This window comes from Oreochromis niloticus, linkage group LG15 (assembly GCF_001858045.2).
Source record: "Oreochromis niloticus isolate F11D_XX linkage group LG15, O_niloticus_UMD_NMBU, whole genome shotgun sequence".
Classification (NCBI taxonomy): domain Eukaryota; kingdom Metazoa; phylum Chordata; class Actinopteri; order Cichliformes; family Cichlidae; genus Oreochromis; species Oreochromis niloticus.
In genome coordinates this window covers 36,728,672-36,744,508 of record NC_031980.2, presented here as the reverse complement: position 1 = coordinate 36,744,508, position 15,837 = coordinate 36,728,672, and the positions used below count along the sequence as shown (strand labels likewise).

Below are 15,837 nucleotides of genomic sequence, written 5' to 3'. Positions count from 1 at the left end.
CCGGTGGTTCAGGAATTCTGACAGTATGACTCGGGGTGATTAGCTCATTTAAAATGACTTTTAGCTGTAACCAGGTTTCTATAAGAAAAAATAAAATACCAAATCATCTTGATCAATTATTAAAACATTTACTGCTGAACACTCACAGGAGAGATATCTAATATTTAATAGTCCATATTTAATTTTTTAAAAATCTCTGATGTTGTTGGAGTGTTTTTAGTTTTTTTTTCTTTGCAGATTCTTATGAATAACTCCTCTTTTATTGAGTTTAGGTTTATTTATTTAAGGTGGTCAGGGAGCAGACTCCGTCTCTATGGATTGGGGTTTTGGGAGGATGGCAAGAGGAGGGACGCTGCAGAGAAGCATCTAAGTATGAGAGCTGCAGCATCCGAAGAGGGATGGATGCCATCTCTCCTCATCAGGTGGGGTTTTCCCATTCTTTTCCAATTATGTACGCAGCCCACAAGCATTGACCAGGCTTTCAAACTCCAGATCAGGTATCTGAGATGCACCAGAACAAACCTGAGCCACAGAGGCTCCGTCCTGCAACCCACAAGACACCCCAAGGTTTCATAAAAAACCCGAGTGTCTTTCTACTCAATTAAAGCACCCAAAGCCCAAACAATCATACAGTGATTTTATTTAAACCCATATATTTATCTAACATTCACACAGACACTCAGTTTCCAATGGGGTTGAGCATCTTGCTCAAGGACACTCCAACAAGCAGACTGGAGAAGCCAGCGATTGATCCACTGACCTTCCAATCGGTAGACAACCTGCTCTACCACCTGAGCTATAAAACCACGAGCATTTTTAATATTAAAGCAAATTATTACTTAAAGACTCAATCTCTTAAAAATCCACATTTTTAAAATACATGCAAAAACAATACGACCCCTGTGGAAAGCAGAGGGCAGAGGGCAAAATGAGACATGACTCATATTTTCAACATTTGCAGACTGAATGTCTCCAGCAAAGTCCAACAAGATTCAAGTGGTTTGAGAGTTTATACAGTGGACCCTGCTGTCATTTCTGTGTACCATAGCAAGACAGAGCAAATGCAGAACAAATAAAAATCAGAGTCTTTCAATTGATATGCATTGGATGTTTTCCCAGTGTTCTGATAGAGATGCCTCTCCAAACAGTGGTTTGAAGATAACGCGCAGGCCTAGCTGTGTTTGCTGGAGTGGTGGAACAGCAGCAAAGGATGGAAGGTCATTGTATTTATATAAAACCTGACAGGTCTTTTTCCTGCCGTTGCTTTACCACCGAAGACAATGTGGATCAACTGAGAGAAAGATAGCTACAGAGAGAGAGGGAGGGAGGGAGAAAGAAAAGGAGAGAAATGTTGGCTCATGTGTTAGCTGCTAATGGGCTGTGATGGTTGTGTGTGTGTGTGTGTGTGTGTGGGTGGGTGGGCGCACGTGTACTTGCACTGCAGAACGATGGGGACTTGGTCCAGGACTGATGAGATGCTTCAGGGATAATGCCAGGCGTGGAGTTGATATGTGATTTGGGAGAAGGCTTTATGCAATTTTTTACTCATTATTCTTAATCACATACTTCAGCGTTTTCTTCACACTCCCCTTCGTCTCACCACCGCTACCCCCTCACCGCTCCCATTCTTTCTGCCGCCTTCTCATATCCTTAGTCTGGAGGCTGACAGTGACAAATAGAGGAACACCACAGCAGTATCTCCACACGACTGGAGGGACAAATTATTACAGGTTATTTTCCTCTACTTTTCAAAAGCCATGGTTATTCATGCGAGACTGTGGAATATATGACGGGCTTCATTCTGAAATGTTTTATGTCAGTTTATGGAGAACACGTTGTTAGCTCGCGCTCGTTGCTTAGAATTTGCACGTGATTACAACCGCTTAATATCTATTCTGTGAAAAGAGTTCTTAAGAAGGCTGAAATAATTTACTTTTAGTGAATCTAATGTTCAAGTGGTTACTCTTCAGGAAGAAACGCGTGGAACACGGGAGCTTCGTGATGGTCACAAAAGTTAAACAGCATTAGGAGACGGTAAAAACATACATGCACCCGCTTCTAAAACGACGGCTATGTGCGGATTCATTTATAATCGTTTGTATCTGAGACTACAAGGTTAATACAATTTTAGAAATCAGGCGTGGGTGATTATAGTTCTATAATTTCATTCATATTATTTGATTCGTTCCCGATTGCTATTAAATAGTCTGGAATAGTCGCTTTGACGGAAAGAATTATTTTGTGTATTTAGTTACTGACAACAGACCTCCCATAGTGGACCATTTAAGGGTAACGGACGAGTCGGTATTCCTAGTTGTAGGTTCCCATCAGGGGAATAACTCATAAACATGTCATCTCTTCTTCGGGGAATGCTCCCTGCAGCTGAGATGCCACGCTAGACAGGGAACTAGTGGACTGCATAATTTCCTTAGCTGCAACTGACACCTTTTCCATATGTAGGCACTAGACTGGGCTTAAGTGTGATGGCTATGCATCATTATGCTTTGGAAATGGAGGGTGCAAAAGTGCACTAGCAGTGACTGGCTTACATCTGACAGTTGGCCTTGTTTTACATTAGTCACATCAATTCAAATCCCCTCTCTTGACAGAGTTGGAGATCAAGTGCCAAAGACTTCAGTGACCCAGGGAAATAATTCATGAGTCAAAAACTACTTTGATTTTCTTTTTTTAAAGAATGCTGTACAGCTGCTCATGTGAAATATTGCCTTGTCAAGAATCATTTTATACTCTGAAACACAGTGAAAAACATGTTTTCTCACAACACCTCTTATCAAGCCATGCGGATGTGGGTTTTATTTATCCAGCCGTGGATGTGTGTGTCATAAGCCTCAGCTCCAAATATCTGAAATCTTGAAAATGAAGTGAAGCCACCAGCTGTGTTCATACCATTCGGGCTAAAATGTGTTTCCTTTATATTGTTGGGTATGTCAGTGAGCCTAATTTTTTATTTTTTACACAGGATGTTCTGCATCAGCAGAAACCGATTCTGGATTATTCTTTTTCTTCTTCTAAGAAAACGACAGAAACAATATTTATTTTAACCTATTCTCCGGTCTTATTTACAGCTGGCACCGCTGAGCCACTTTAATGTGATTTAAAGTCAATTCGGTAATTATTTACTGCTCTAATGAAATTTAAAGCGCACACTTATACTGCAAGGTTACTGATTGCTGCGACACATCACAGCAAAAGCTGTGATCGCAGTGACTAACAGAGCTGTGAACACACAATGCAGTTATCTGTAAAGTTTCGTGGTAACATTAGTATGTTCCCCTCTTTGTGTCCTCAACGAGATTCAAATTAAAACCCAGGTGAGAGGTATAGACTCTATAATATGCACCGAGATCACAGACTTCAGCAAGAGTAACGTGCAAGCCTCGGTTAAATTTGTCAAACATACCTCACTTTGCACAGTTAAGCGAGGCTCTCACTTTCTGAAACGCAGATCCAGATGTTTGAGAGATGGCGTTTACGGGACTGCTCGTTAAGCTATTGTTAGTCAACTTTTCTGTGGTGGATCGCGACTCTTACCGTCGCTCATGTTTCTCCTACAAATCTATACGCCACTGCAGATTACACATGGTGGAAATCACAAATAATGGGTGGCTAGCAGTGGCTTATCAAGAACTAGGCAAAACAAGCAACGGTACAGCGTTAATACGTGTGTTGACGAATAACTCATTTATCCTGCAGTGAGGAATTGCCCCCAGAGATCTGTTCTTTATGCAGGCTGGAGACTCAGATATCAGGCCCAGTGCTCACACTGCTACACTGAGCTAATTTATCTCCCAGGACACAAAAAATCTTAAGGCTTAACAATTTCACACTGTTGAAAATGTTTGTATGGACCTTCAGTCTATTGAAACTTTTTAGCTTTGCTATTTCACGTACTTTGGTGTAGATTTCATAGTTCAGTAGTGAAATATATTACAACACCGGCCTCTCTAATTGATCAAAGTCTGCTTAATTTTGAGCATTAATTACTGCTGAGCTAATGAAATGGCCCATCACTCTCCTCATAAACCAGTAAACAGTGGGGCAAAAGAAACTATCCTTCAGGCACAGGCGTGATTATGTAAAAGCACTGTTAATCATTAGGCCCCGTGTTCCTCCCCATTTTGTTTTCTTTCCTCACTTGCTTAATGTTTACCACCAGTAAGATGTTTTATTTATTAGTTTTGTCATAAAGTTCTGTTTCACATGAATCTGGCCGCTCATGCGTGCAGTATGAGTGTTGAAATTAGCATCTCATTACTTGCAATAATTAGGCCAATGAAGGCCAGATGTTGAGTGTGTGATCTATGTATAGGCAAATAACGGGGTCTAGCTTTTTATTACAATCAATTAATACTGTATAATAAAGTTTTATTGTCACATGAATCGCGGCGTCTTGATGAGCGATACGGTGGACAGACACAAACAAGTTCAGTAACATTTTTGAGTCATCGTAGAGTTCAGCATGCGGGGTTAAATGAGTGCAGTGCTAATGAAGTCTTATATCAGTGCTTCGTAATCTGATTTTGTATGTCAGAGAGAGAAAAATCTAAATCTTTTCAGCCCACACGAAAGAGGGTTGCATGTGTAAGCAGATCACAATGATGTTCATGGCTACTGGGTAGGGGGGATATGGATTATGCAATGAGACACTTTTATCAGAGCAAATTACTGTGAGAAATCTTACACCACGCTGTACAGCATGTACTGTAATGTTCAAAAGAAAAGCCATGTCTCTGTGAAAACCAGGACAAATTAAAGGGCAAAGGGACCAAAGTCCAGTACATGTTCTTCATATATTAAAGTGATTTTTACTGATTTACCTGTTTTAGCATTACCTCTAACATGTGGGGTATTAAATACCACAATGTACAATCCAGCCTTAAATTATATTTGTAGTCCTGGAAAGGTAGAACTATTGTTGTCATATCACAAGTAATTTTCTGCAGCCTTGGTAACGCATCAAGACAACAACTGGGTTTTTTTCTTTACCCTTTTTCATCATGACGTATATAATGTGGCAATGTCTGTGAAAAAAGGAAGCTCGTTTAAGGCCATTTTATAATTGATTTGACAGAAAATATACCACAGTATAGCCCAAGAAATAAAAATGTATAAAATAAAAGAGGATTTTATGTATTTCACCCACTTGTATTAAGACAAGCTATAAGAAAAACTCACTTCCAGTGTAAGAATGTAGCTTTAACACTGCAGTGACCACAGTGAAAGCAGAAAACAGCTACAGTGTTTCTTCCCGACACAAACGATGTGACCTGGAATCACTCAGACGGCGTTCAAACTTCAGAAGTTGTCACGTACCCTCCATTAAGCCATGCACATCTACGCTAAACTTGACAGATGAGGATGAAATGAAGTGTGTCAAATGCAGTTACACTGATCTCATTCAAAATGCATTTCCCCAATAGGATTTATTTCAGTAATATATCACATCAAACTCCTCAGCTTTTCATTTGGTTGTGTTGCGTCTAATGTCTTGTGCCACTGACAATGGTAGCCAAACGTTGTAAAATTAATGCCTCGGCTGGCACAGGTCTTGAATTTGATTAGTAATGGGTTTTTTTTCTTTCTCCAAAAACTGTACTTTGTCCTGCTTGAGGGCCAAGCCTGCTTGGCAGGTCTGTTACAGTTAACTAAAACAAGACTAAAACTGGGTTTTGAAACACACGCTAGTTTAATCAAATAAAAATAAAACTAGGTTTGAAAAAACGAACTGAAATCACACACAGAGGAACTGCCCTTAGTTTCAGTCACAGCCTGCCTGACGAGACTTTGATGTTTGTGAACTGACCTGACAAAAAAGTTGTTTACAATGTAACATGAATTTTGATTGGTTTATCTTTACCCCTGACAAATACCTTCCATATAACAGATACAAAAACTTACTAAACATTTTCAAACAATAAAATAAACTGAAACAATCGGCTCCAAATAAACGCAATACAAAAACTGCAAATACAATAAAAAAATAAACACCAATTAGAAAATACAAAGCCGCAATGACTCTGCAGCTCGGTCTGCATTATATTGCTAATAGTGACACTTTTACACTATTATTAAGCCGATCTGTCTGAGAAGGTTCTTATATTTTCTTAACAAATTGCTCCATTTGCCTTTCGTCACGTTGAGCTCAAAGCTATCACAGATGCTTGAAATGAATCCCAACTACGGTTTTCAGTCAGAGCCGATAGCTGCCACTGTGCTTCACAAACAAACCTTAGATTACTAGGAGCATTATTTCTGAGATGCATCCAAATCTACGTCATTACATCAGCACAGAATGATGCAATTCCAGGCCCAATCTTCCAATTATGTAATATAAATGCAAATTCTTATGGTTAAAGTGACATTGCTGTCAGTGTTATGTACTACTATCACTGTCAGCTGCAGTGAATGCTTCCAATATCCACTGTCTTCTAGGGGAGGGAGGCTATTGGTCATATTGCTCTGTGTATACTTAAGCGTGCCTGAAAAGCACCTCCCAGCTCATTCGCTTTGTGAATATCACCTTTTCTAAAGCTCACATTCAACCTTTATTATTCTGCTCAATGATGGAAATCCCTCCTTCCTCCCTTAAGAAACAAACTTTTTCCACTCACGAGGAAACATGAATACTGCATGCTATACTGGATACACGGTGCAAAATCCCAGCTTGTTTCTCCAAATTCTGTGTGGGTATGGGCTCTACGGGACCTCCCATGGACATTGATAGAATGATAAATACTCTCATCTAGAGAAAATGTCAATTATCAGCAGACGCAGCAGCAGTGCCGGTGGTCCTCCTGGCACGATAAAGATCTAACATTAATAAGGAATGCTTATCTCTGGGAAGACAGGTACCGATTGATTTTTGAGAGAAACCTGGAAGAAAGGGAACGATACATTATTTAAGCAGAAACATATTCCACCAAAGAGAAATGTAATGAAATACGCGAAAGGAAAAAAATAGCCATATGACTGCATTGTATTAGGCTTCGGTGCCTGCCGGGCATCTAATGTTTCTCATCCATCAGGTCCTGCTCGTGTGCCTCCCCTCGCTCCAAACACAACCAAAAGAACATTAATAGATACTTAGAAACATTAAATGAGACCCTGGGTCAATGCCTCTGTGTGCCGGCAACAACAAGACTTTGAAGAGATTTTTAAGTTTGAGGACTTCTAATTAGTCTCCAGAGTTGCTTCGGTGTTATTCCTTTCATCATATAATATTGGTTTGCAACAATAAGGCTTACCAACGGGTGCACGGGAAACTAATGAACCGTTTTATAAAAATGGGAAGAGGAAAAAAACAAAATCGGCTGGCAACAAGTTTTGACACGCAGCGGGAAAAGTGGATGAATTTTAGAGACGCGCATTCAAAAAATAAGAAGCCGCTAAACACTCAATTTCTCAAGAATGTTAACTTGTTTGTGTATTTTATTTCTTCAAATACAATTCAATTCCTCTCGCCACTGCAGATGGGCACAGTCGATGCGGCAGCCATCACTAGATTGCCATTTGAAGACCAATTGTAAGCCTCTCATGAGGAGAAGCCCCAGGAAGTGTGCTGCGAGCCAGGGATCATAATGATCAAAGTGAAATGTTTGTCGACTGAAATCAATAGCATCGGGGTGCCTGGAAATTGCTATTAAAGATCCCCATCGATTGGGCAGCAGTAGTTCAGCGACTGTGCGACTGGTCCCTCAGACTTGTGAATGTTTCTTGGGCCAGTTGTTATCTTCTGAGGGATTACCTTGGTTGAAATGTAATCAAGCGAGTACTATATTTTGGCTTTACTGAGTTAGAGTGTAATCTGCCAGCGTTTGAATCATGACAATGACCATTCAATTTGGATGCTAGGGGAAACTAAAAGCACTTACTTGGGCAAAGAAATGTCTCTTGCCATGACGGGGCATCTCCCCTGCTTTCCTCCTTTTATTGCATCTCCGCGTGGCGTTAATTGGTACTTGAGAATTAATAGTGAAATATCAGCTACCAGTTGAATGTGTGTTTATTAAAAGCTCAGTGTTTTTCTGCCCTCTCATGCTGAGAAAACTTTTTTTAAGGTTATTCTTTTACGTTTACATATTTCAAGACACTCGGCATTCCTGAAGCAACACCGCTAACACTCCAACTATTTCTACGACGTGCTGATCTATGCCTTAATCCGCTCCAGTACGTCTTTGACTACATCTGTATGCTATCATTCGATATCCATTACATTTCTTAATAAAAAGACATCGGCAGCTTCTTTTCCTGACTCGCGTTGCTTCCGCTGGGCAGAAAATTGCTAAAGTTGGAATAACTGTTCTCATCAGCGTGGAAACTTTTTCTCAACAGGGTATCGTATCTCAGTAAATCCCAGAAGTTAATGACCGCTGTGCCACAGAGGGTTGCTCTGTTTTTCACCAGATGCTAGATTTTTGGAATTCCCCAGATTCTAATGTGCACCAGAACAGCAGTTTTCCAGCTCAAGTCCCAGGCAGCATGTAGCATCTCATTAGCCTCGGTCACTGATCGACTGTGACAGACATGAAACTTGACACATGCTGCAAACCTCCATACATTTCATCTTGTTTCCCATAATGCTTGAAAATGGGTTTCTGCATTTCTAAATATTTCTCTTCCTTGGCCCTTGGTTCAGCAGCATCCTTTTATTGTTATCCTTTACAGGTTGCACGCTTCAGCATCTTTCAATTTATTTTATTTTTCCGCCCTTTTGAAAAAGATGTCCTGAAATCTGCCACAGATGAGCGAGTTTCAAGTCAAGCAATTATGCCACGAACCTAACTGGAGACATATGCCACACTGTAGCCATGAGAGCAATGCTTATTGTGCTTTTGGATAAAAACTTCCCCATGGCTCCTGTGCTGCATGTGCTTTCTGGAAATGATTGATCTCACATCAAAGACATCTTGTCTTGTGAATACGTAATTACGTGTGATATAAAAGTACGATAAAGTATTTTACTGACAAAAATGAATCTTTAAGGAAAAAAAGAGTATTCCTGTCGACAGCAGGCTCATGACATAAACATAATACTGACAAAATACCGAAATACTTGTTGCAGGATTAACACACACACACATACACACACGAATCACACAAAAGCAGGCTTTAGTGCCGCAGCCAACTGGCCCTTGAGCGCCACTGCCGATAGACCACAGAGTAGGCTCTACTTTATCTGCTCTTTCCCTATGCCTTCTCCCCTCAGCACTGACAGCTGCTTCCTAACGAAGCCCACTCTCTTCCAAGCAGACCCTGTGATAATGAGGCTCTGCCCAGAACTACAGGCAACCAGGGAGCAATGTCAACAGCTCGGAGCTGACCTCCTGAACGGGCTTGCTTCCCCTCATTCACCTAGAGAGCAAAAGCTGCACCTCATTGTTTGGTTGGAGAGCGAATCCTCGCCTCGGGGAATTTCCAAAGTCCAATACCAGCACTGAGCTGAAACTGTGTAAAAGCTTTATGCGCACAGCCTACATATGCGCGTATTCATGAAGGCGCACACACCAGCCAGAGTGCACGAGCGGCCAAGCATACACACAATGTAGAAGAGAATTAAAAGTGATCTATTCATGACACAGAAGAGATGATTTCACAGTGGTAAATCTCAGTTTCACTGCAAATTTAAACATACATACAGGAGAATCAGGAGGCCTTACCTGTATAATAAACTGCATCAGTGGTGAATAAATCACACTAGTGCTGGCAGAAAGGAACCAACCAGAGGCAAAAGTCGCAACGGAGTGCAAACCTTTTGCATTGTTTATACATACACAGAGTAATGCAATTCATGTGAACATGTCTATGCAGGCTGCTGCAGAGAAATCTTGGAAATGGTTGGCAATGACGCCCTAATGAGTATATTTCAACATTACAGAAACATTTCTAATTGCTGAGAAAAGGAAATGCCAATTATTCCGTTTCTCTCGGGAGCCGGAATAAAGCCTCAGTAAAACAAGCAAGCAATAAAAACTGGGACCTCTATGGCTTCATCTGTTCATGCACAAAAAACATTAACAGAAAAATTTCTAAACAACGCACAACTTGAGACATATTGTAAGTATATCTCTCCAGCGCATCCCTTGGTGGTGGAGACCCTTTAAAAGACCAGTCTGTGTTTGCTTTGGTGGTTCCACAAACCCAACATTAATCACATTGGATAAGCTCTGCAATCGACAACAGACACCCTCTGTAATAAATAAGTCAACTAATCTGCACCAGCTTACAGCCTGCGAACTAGAATAAGAGCAGCCGAGGGATAACTGCACAGAAAATGGAGTAAATAAGGATTTTAAACTCAACAGCATGTCTGCTGAAATGAAAGTCTCACCAGACTCTGTGCTACTTTTATGGAATTAATTGACTCGTTCAGTGAACAAAAAGAAAATAATTCACAGAAAAGTTAAGAATCTAACAACAGCAAAGCCACGTCCCACTAAAGTTTGGTGACAGCGCATTGTTAAAACACCAAAAGTTCTGGCCGTTAACCCTTTCCATTCTGCTAGCTGGTGCAACAAATCAGATCTCAAATTTTCTCTAAAGTTTTTAGAGTCAAAACTGAAACCAGCAGCCTGAAATATTAAAGAACAATGCCACTGACACATTCTGGCTAAAAAAATAATAACCGAGAAGCAGGGTTTATAGAGTGGCTTCAAAACAACGAGTAGTGTAACTAGACTGACAGTGGAATCTCAGACCAAACCCGCATCACCGCACAACATAATCATGAATCAAAAGTTTGCAGAAACCAAGAGAAAAGTTCCCTGCACAGCCTAGAATACAAGCTGTCTTTATAAATCCATTATTCAAGCGCGACAATATGGGAAAGGAGACAGATGCAGATTTGATCATGTGTGAATTAATCTCACAACACAAGAGCACTGCCGGAGGTAGAAGAAGAATAAAAGACCTACTCACCATCAGAACAGCTGCAGGCTGTCCATTATGACTCCAGCCGTTAGTGCACCTGCAGGTAAGATCTCTGAGAGCCAGCTGCACTACCTGGGCCTTCTGCTTGTTAAGCGTGACTCCTCAAAGTTCAGAAAATGTCTCAATCAGATAAAAATAATTCAGCTGTATGACTTCACCACTTGCCACTCGCTCGACAAGTGTATTTGTACACATGGATGAGGGGGGGGGCTCTGCAGGCAGGCTTGGGTCTGCTTTGTAAACCCTGATTCTCTAATGTCGTGGTGCAGCAGCAGAAAGCCCGCCAGGCAGTACACCTGACGGAGGCAAGTCACTGAGGTGCTGATTCTGTTGTTTCTGTAACACATGGTTTTGACTTTGTGTGAAATTTACAACGTTTCTCAGAAAAATGTTTACAGTGTTTACAATAACTTCCTGTTGCCTTCCCTCCGACCATTACACACATAAGGACCATGGCAGCTTCCTTGCAGCTTGAGCAAGAGCCAAACCACTAAAAACCAACTACAAAATAGTGGATATTAAATTAATTAAAGATAAGATCTCTGGGTTTCCTCTTAAAATACAAAGCACCATGACAGTGAGTCCATTTTTTAACAAAACCATGAAATCTGACTTACTGTCAAGTTACTGTCAAGGTGGCGGCAGTCTAATCTCCCTGGACTGCTGATTGCTCTGCATGTCACTCCAGGAAAAAAAAAATACTAATTTGCAAAAGAAAATGTTGTTCAAAGATTTCAATTCTCCATTCACTGAAGAAAAAAAGTTTTATTCAGTCCTATTATATTTGATTTTCACCTCTTTCACCTCACGAGGAAGCGTAAATGAAACGGGCTGTATCTACTGTTACTTTCTTTACCTCATCAACTCGGCATCTCCTTGAGGGATTTATATTTTTCCCCTTTAATGCAGCATTTCCAATAACTTAATCAGAGTATTAATGTCAGTTGGCAATACCTGTGACATCACAATAAATTACATCCACACTGCAGTGTTCATAAATTGTCCTTCAGTGTTAAATTTAAATGACTTTGTTCAGTGATTATTTGCGTGGATATGTGTAAGAGGTAGGCAGAGTACATCGCTCTGCACATAACATAGTTCAGATGGTAAAACGCTGCAGTGATCTGTTCAGAGGTGAACTTATTTATTATTATTGTCTGTTGTTTTCCTCTGAAATAACAATTCTGAAATATTTAACCTTTTTTAAAAAAATAAAGAGTTTAATGGCTGCAAGGGACGATCATGTAAAGTTCTTATTCCATATTTATCTAAATATAAATGCAGGCCTGAAGCTCTGGAAATTATTAGAGTAATGGTATGAAAATTTAATTTCCTGTTTTTAGATATAAAAAAAAGTTGTGTCATCTGTCAATTGACTTTTTATTGCTTGCTCCTATTATGCCATCACATGAGTGGATGGGAATGCACGATCTGAACTTCCACTCCAGCAGTTTCCTCCCCCACACTCTATGGTGAACGTTTAATTATGCTTCATGATTTGTGTCTATGTGCGCAGCACGGTGAGAATGTGCATCGAATAATTTCACTTTGCAATGTGAATGGACTGTATTTTCTTTATTTTCCAGATTTCCTATACATGGCAGGGAGCTATGCTTGAAGTTCAGTTAACATTTTGTGAAAAACTACGTGAGCAAATTTCCACCTGGCGCAAAAGCCCCTCTATCTGCAGCTCGGGAGGGTAACAGCTGCAAGATCTTCTGGTATGCTGCCAATTCCCCGAGAGAAAATCAGCTGTCACAGATGTTACCCGTGTTGTGCACAGAGGCAGGACATGTATGTCTTACACTAACCGCTGCAGAGAGACGCAGCTATACAGAGCCTGCATGATGCTGAAGAGTCGAGGCGAGGAAGATTTGTGTTACTTGCGAGGTTAAAAGTCGGCTAAACAGTTGCTGAAAGCAAAGAGTGTGTGTAAGAAAATGTTTATGTAAAATAATTGTTGTAAGCTTAATGATATAGACACTCAGACTGTGGCCTCTTCCATATGCCTAATCAGATTTGCAATGATATTCAGTAAAACTGTGCGGGATTCCTTCAGAATTATTTAAAGATGGCAGGACTGCTGGAAGCTGCACAAGCAGACAACTTTGAAGAGAGTAGTGGTCAAATTTCAGATAAGGTTTTTGCTTTTTTATAGTCAGGGTAAATTAACTTTTTGATGACACCTCATAACTATCGAGCTATCAAACTAATAGTTTGCATGTATACTCAATTTGAACAGAGTTAAAAGGTTAATGCGAATCTAATCTTTGCATGGAATTTGCTTCGTTTCTGATAGATGTATGCCAGAATCATTTTTACTGGAGAGAAAAGGTAAAGCGCACACTCATTTCAGGAAATGAGCTCCCTAAAAAAAAAAAGCGGGAGCAGTCGCGGGATCTCGTTTCCAAAATACTAATGAACCTTTTCCATATGCGTTTGTCTGTTTCTCTGTCTCAACATTGCCAAGTTCACTTAAATTGTCTAACTTTCCCTCAACAGTGATCACAGAAGATGCTGGCCACTTCATCGCTGGAACATCGTTAAGTCTTATGCGGAGCAGATGGCAACACGTAAGAAGATTATGGTGGAAGTGCAGCCATCAGGGTTGTAATTCAAATAGTTTCGAAACCACATGAATTAGTGATAAATCCTTCTGGACTGATCTTTGAGCAAATGTGACAAGCTCATTTATCCCCCCAACCACGAAGCTTTGCGCAGATCTCCAAGCCTGTGGTGACTTGTGCCTCTGTTTCTGGCTATAAATGTTATTGACATTCCCAACAGTCTGTGACTTTAGGAATGCTTGCACACTGTGCTGTTTGACTCCTTTTGTCCAATTATCAAAAGCTTGGCAGCTATGACTGTCTAATTTAATTACTAAAAGTGGAGACCTGTTTGAGGCTTTCAAAAGACAGATAGTATCAGCCAGATAATTCCTTTTCTAACGGCAGCTGTGCTCCACTGTTGGAATACTGGGACTCCATCATCTTCTTTTGTCCCTCAAATCCATTTAAAATATGTCTAAATATGGCACATAATTAAATCTGTGCCACATGGAAGTAGCCTCAAGCTACATATACCTGAGAGACTATAGCATTTACGAGAGATCTGGGGCATTGTGAAGAGACAGCAGAGCCACTGGTCAGTCTCAGTGCAATTTTAGTAGATGTAACGCAAGTCCTACATCTGAAGTGCACAGTAGGACCACCAATGCACAGGACAAGGCACACGAAATAACAAGCTGACGCTGTCTCAGCCTCGAATCTGAAAGAGATCTTTGTTTCGGGAGACACAAGTCCTGCAAACGGAAAAAAATGGCAAACTTTACCATATATGGTCTAATATATCCCACGAGTGCAAAACCAGTCAGCAGGCACTAAACCTCGTTTCAGAAACCACCGAGGCTAACAAGGTAGAGATGTTTTCTTCTGTCGGCCGAGTGCCGGCGAATTTTCTGCTATCTCAGAAACTGTGGTGTACTGAGTCAGGCTAGACAATTATTACATAACCACAGGGATCACACTTTTCTGTAGCATGCAAGCCTTGAGGGCCTTCTCGTAATTTGCTCCCCAATGTCAGTAAAGATAAAATCACACAGTATCTCGGTTCATGCTCGTTGCATTCCGCCTGGGTACCGGTTAACGTTGCAGGAGTCTGCAATGCTGAATTCCCTGCCCTAAAAAACATGATGCAAATCATACTGTACATCAACAGCAGTGTATTTCCTGTCAGGTTACAAAGTACATCTTGACACAAAGAGGGAAGTGTGCTCAGCGCACTGTGCAGGATGACTCTGTATGACTGTGTCTCGCTCTCTTTTTATTCTGTCTGATAAAGAAATGACTCAGTGACAATTAGGGCTTATTTACAGTCATTTATGTGCTTTCTGTTTATCTTTTCTTGATTTACTTCATCAAAGGAACATGCAGCATGCTGTCACAATTAGATAATAAGCTGTTTGTGCCATTTATTATTTTATTAGAAATAAAAATCAGTCTCACCAGTACGAATGGATCTGAATCCTGTCCGATCTCTTCAGTCAATCTCCCACCGAGAGTGATGTGTAATTTTGTATTGCTCAAATTGCCATTCAGAGAAAATAAAATTGTGCATTTTCAAACCCATCATCAAAACCTTAAAAGTAGTTTCAAAAAACACACCGAGTAGAGAAAAACTTCACAGACGTAAATACTACAGCTTTGAGAACATCCAGCCTTCTGTAGGGAATGACACTGTAGACGCTGGAGGTGATTATTACCAGAGTACCAAAATAAAACACACTCATCACCACATTACAGGTAAAGTCGGGCTCAGTTGTACTTCTACCTGCTCGTTACCATCCCCAATTACCAAAAATAATGATAATATAAAACAGATTTTATTTCTACAATAAGAAAATACATGGAATGGGAAAACTGAAGGGAAACGTAGCATTAGCCACAGTTATTTGCTTATAAAAACAAAGAAACAGAAAGACCAAGCAAACAGAAAATCACCTTTGTCCCTGGGGAAACTGGACAAACAGACAAAATAAACAAACGTCCGCTCTTTTTCCCTCTTTGATTTTTTTCCTTACAGAAAGTGACCTTTGTTTCTGACTGTAGCTGCTGGGACAGTCTGTTGGAGCAGATTTTTGGCACTGCAGAAAGGTTGCTTGTGCTTTTTGCTTCTGCATTTTTTTTTACCGAGTTTATAGAAAACCCAAAAGATTTGCATAAGTAAATGAAATATCGAAATAATACTTACGCGACCTAATTAAAGACAAAAGCAGCCTATACCTGTTCCCTCCGCTCCTCCTCATGCGCTTAAATTTGAAGGAAAACCAGACCTAAAATTATTCTTCATAAATTAAATACTTAGCGATGGAAAAGCCATCAAATGAGAAAA

The 15,837-nt window shown here is 40.4% G+C and overlaps 1 long non-coding RNA gene across 1 annotated transcript in view; it reads right to left on the bottom strand.

Moving 5' to 3' along the window:
• Positions 1-15,444, bottom strand: part of LOC109194865 (uncharacterized) — a 101,568-nt gene extending 86,124 nt beyond the window's left edge. Inside the window, exons 1-2 of the long non-coding RNA XR_002056611.2 lie at positions 14,952-15,444; positions 10,936-11,283 (exon numbers count right to left, since the gene is read on the bottom strand). This is a non-coding gene — a long non-coding RNA (uncharacterized LOC109194865). The remainder of the gene's footprint in view (positions 1-10,935; positions 11,284-14,951) is intronic.
• Between the last annotated feature and the right edge of the window lie 393 nt (positions 15,445-15,837).